Here is a 4,716-nt window from a genome sequence, read left to right as displayed (position 1 = left end):
AACATCACAACTAATTCTCATACACCGCCTACATTACCAGATAAGATGTGTGTATGCAGCCTCAGAGTGCACTGTATGTACTTTATGCATGTGTGTATCAGTGGATGTTGTTGTTGCAGTTGCAGATCAGGCTGAATTGCACATTACTGTTCTACTTTTGTCCAAGTTGCATTTTTTAAAAAGTTGTTTGTTCTAAAACATGGGATGTTAGAAAGGTGAATGACCTGAAAGGTTTTATTGTTTGTACTTAGTTCTTTGTCAGTATTTACTTGCATGTGCAGATAAAGTACAGATACTTGATAAATTGTACTTAATTACAGTACTTGATTACATGCACTTTGTTACTGTCCACCACTGATTTGCACACATAGTTTGCACTATTGTAAGTAGTTGTCAACATCTGACTTACACCACTACCATTAAACCTTACCCTGTGTGCACGACATTTGGTTTCCATACTTCATTTGGCTATCAAAGTGTTGATGACAAGGAAACAGTCAAGAACAACACATTTATGAAAAATGTCATTGTACATACTTTATTGTTCATGACAAGACTCTCTGAAAAATAAAAATGATACATTTTACTGGCAGTAGAGAGAGTTTAAGCTGTTTAAAACCATGTTTGTGTTCTGTGAAGTTAGATTTGCAATATACAGCAGCCACTGTTAATAAAAAAATATATACAATTTCATGTAGAAACAAGACCGGGTCAAATGCAGTTCTAAAATGCATAACAGAAGGAGAAGTGGCAAGCAGGATAAAGCATCAGCACACAATGTATTCTTAAACTGTAGTTGGACATTGGTTTGTTGCCGCACAACAGTGACAATCATATCCAAAAAAGTGGCTTCCTCACCACCACATGGAAGTATCATGTTGATGGGTATGGTTCCTGTTAAGATTTTATACTTCTGACAAACATTTCCGATGACCCTTTCAACGTGGATTCTTAGATGTGCTATTTTTCTAGTCTCCTCGACATCTCTTGCAGCTAGCTGACAGCGGCCTTTTGTAAAGGCTGGGAGTTTGACCTCTGCACACAACATGCCAACACTTTCCTGTATGTCAAAACCTCTATCAGCCAAGACAATGTCCCCTGGCAACAAATTGTCAAGAAAACCACTGTTCTGTGTTATATGTTTGTCACTTGTATGGCCACCCCACCCTTTTGATAGGAAACAAATAGATCCCTTGGGTGTAATACCTATCAAATACTTCATAGTGTGATTGTGCTTGTAGCTGGAAAACATTTGGGCACATGCTTTCAGATTGGATGGTTTCTCTGTGAAAATCTCAAAACAGTCAATAATCACTGCTACTCTGTGTCCAAAGGCCTCCACAAACTGGTGAGGCATAATTTTGTGCAAAGTGTCTCTATCTGGCCATACAATTGAACGCCTCAGGTTTGCATATAAAAATGACACAATTTCATTGAATGTTCTGTACACTGTCTTTGGGGAAACACCAAAGAGATGGGCTAGGTGTTGTGCAGGCAGATCCAATCTGAGGCGCATAATGGTTAACAGGAGCATTTGAAATGGAGTGAGAATTTTCCTTTGTTCTGACATGAGAGGCAGCAAAAAATGGAATAAGGCCATAAAGGTTCCCAGGTTTGGCAGACCTGTATAGTACTTTACTTTATCATCATCGTCTCCAAAAAAAATGTCAGACATCCTGCACTCATCGAGTTCATGAGAGAGTTCTGTTTTCTTCCAACAGGCGGTTTACTTCTGCACGCCTGAGCATGCACAAGTTACATTCAGTCTGTGCCACCTCCTGACTGGTGTCGTGTCCCCGCCCCCCCCCCCCCTCCTCAGTCAGTAGCTGACCACTTTCTCCACCCTCGTGTGCCCCCCCCCCCCCGCAGCTGACCACTTTCTCCAGCCTCGTGTGCCCCCCCCCCCCTCAGTCTGTAGCTGACCACTTTCTCCAGCCATTCACTTATGGCTCAGAAGCAGCATCTAAATATTGCACAATCTGTAATCAATAGAACATTATTTACTGATATCCAGCATTTAGCTTATAAATTGACAAACCACAGAATAATTATCAAAAAAGCGATCACTAAATAGAATAATAGAAATAGGAATATAAATGTTACATAAAATATCTAAATATTGCACATTCAACTAAAACATTTATTTGCTGATAACCAGCATTTAACTTTTGAACATTTTTTTTTTCACAAAGGCTGCCACTATAGGATAAAGTGCAGAACAAATAAAATCTTAAAATTACTCCAAACAACAGAAGCCTTACATAATACTTGCTTCCGACATCTCTACTTCTTCTCAACACTCATTGCGGTCTTTACAGATTTTTTGTCAAGAAAACCAGCATGTCAACCTTTGCTGGTTTCAGACATGAACGCTGACACGTGACTACATTGCCCCCAGCACTAAACACTCTCTCTGATGGCGAACTCGTGGCTGGTATGCACAGGAATTTGCGAGCCAGTTTGCTCAGCATCGGAAAGTTAACGTTGTGTACCTTCCACCAGGCCAGGGGATCTTCCTCTCCATCGATGGTAGGAGTCATCAGGTAGCTGTTCAGCTCAGCTTCCATGGCGTCCTCCAACTGCACAGCGGATGAAGCAGGGGGCACAGCGCTGCTCTTAAAGAAGCTGCCCAATGACTGCTTTCCCTTCTTCACAGTGGACGGCTCTGCCTCTGCTGCACTTTGAAGCACGGCGTCTGTGGTGCTGACACGAGCCCTCTTCTCCTGCAAAACACAGAGATGAGAGCTGTTAAGTTTTGCAATGTGATGTAATTTTGAGCAATTGGGCATTTTATGTAAACGTTTAAAAAATTGCCAATCAATGTAATCAAAATACAATAACTTATATTGCATGTGGCATCTTGTATTCACTAAACTGCACATAAAAACAAGGCAAGTTACCTTTCGTGCCACCTGTTCCATTTCAATCTTCACTCTTGCTCTGATGTCTGGGACATTCTCTGTACTTATGTAGTTAATCTTGAATCTTGGATCAAGGAATGAAGTGATGTCCAGAAGCTCCTGTGTGACTGGGTCGCTGTATTTATCCTCCATGTAGCCAAGGGCTCTTGACTTTATTGCCTTGGTAAGGTCTGTGTCCTCGTCATTTTCAGCCAGAGTTGATGTTCTCAGGAGATGCAGGACTGGCTTCAGGTATGACACGCTTACATACGCTTCACCAGAGAGGGCATCTGTAAACTCCTGGAGAGGACGCAGGGCGTTGTTGATTGATTCGAGGACCTCCGTGTCCTGCCAAGTGGGGACCAGGTGATGCGTCTTCCTGTCTTCAGACAGAACCTGAGACAAGGCCTTGCTCTGCTCCAACACCCTCCCAATCATCCTGCCTTGAGCCCCATCTTGTTGGACACTGTAATCAACAAGTGCTCCGGCAGATTTAACTCTTGCTGTGCCTCACTCAGCGCGGTCTTCTTTTTCCAACTGTGCGAGAAATGGACAACCAACTGTTTACAAAGTCCTGTTGCCCGATTTACTCTTGCGTCACCTTTCACAGCATTTTCTGAAAAAGAAAAAAAAAATCATGAACCAAAACATTAATTGTGTAGATACAGTATTGCATTTTTCAGACTGAAAATGTAATAACAATAACAATAATAATGATAAACTTTACTTGTATAGCACTTTTCTAGCAAGAGCACAAAGTGCTTCACAGAAAGGAATACAATCAACAACAATAAGTAAAACAAATAAATCGTAAAGCAGGTTATTATTAATAATAATTGTAATAATAATACATTAAATAATAATAATACTTAATATTTATAAAGAACTTATCATACAAACAATGCATCTCAAAGTGCTTTCAAACAATAATATCTAAAAGACAAAAACAACACTGAAGACAACAAGCAAACATAACTAAACACAGAGAGAGAGAGAGAGAGAGAGAGAGAGAGCTACGTTACACCTACACTTACCAATCGCAAGATGCAGCCTGTGGCCAAAACACTGAAGCCTGGTCCATTGATTTAGTTCCACAGCTTTGATAACGTTTGATCCATTATCAGTGGTGATGCACGTCTGGCCCTCTTCTTTCAGACACCAGCTGGACAAACACTCTCTTAGTCCATGGGCAATATTCTCTCCCGTGTGGTCAACAGGAAAGTATGCCGTTTGCACCCAGCGACTCTCCAACTGAAAGTCATCATTTATGAAGTGTACGGTGAGACTTAGGTACGGCTCGGTCGTCCTGCTTGACCACAAATCGGTTGTTGTGGCGTAATACTCCACATTTTTCAGCTCCGTCTCAACTTTTTTCCTACATTCCGCGTACAGTTCTGGGAGGGCAACTTGACTGAAGTATGTGCGGGATATCTTTTATCCAGCGTTCGGAGGAGTTTTTGAAACCCATCTTTGGTCACAGTGTTAACAGACACCATGTCTTTAGCGAGGTAGTGCGTTATGGCGTTCGTTACCTCACGGTGCCTTCATGAGCCCTTTTCATAAGGAGTAACAGTCGCAAACGACTCTGAAATACTAGTTTGTTTACTAGACTGGGCTAGAGCAGCACTACTTTCACTTGACTTTTTGGCTGTACACTCGTCATATAGCTGCCTGTGGTGCTTTTTCAAGTGCTGGTATAGGTTTGTGGTGTTGCCTCGTGATGTGGCGACTGTTCCACGGCAGGCCTTGCACAATACCTTCTTTTGTTGCACATCTGTCGTCTCAAACCCGAAATACTCCCATACCACAGAAGTGC

General features: G+C 41.8%; 1 pseudogene; it reads right to left on the bottom strand.

Moving 5' to 3' along the window:
• Positions 1-785: 785 nt before the first annotated feature.
• On the bottom strand, positions 786-3,338 carry LOC139908625 (uncharacterized; annotated as a pseudogene).
• Positions 3,339-4,716: the final 1,378 nt, after the last annotated feature.

Source organism: Centroberyx gerrardi, chromosome 5, assembly GCF_048128805.1.
Source record: "Centroberyx gerrardi isolate f3 chromosome 5, fCenGer3.hap1.cur.20231027, whole genome shotgun sequence".
Lineage (NCBI taxonomy): Eukaryota > Metazoa > Chordata > Actinopteri > Beryciformes > Berycidae > Centroberyx > Centroberyx gerrardi.
Note: the sequence above shows the minus strand (reverse complement) of the source record. Positions and strands in the feature narration are given on the sequence as shown.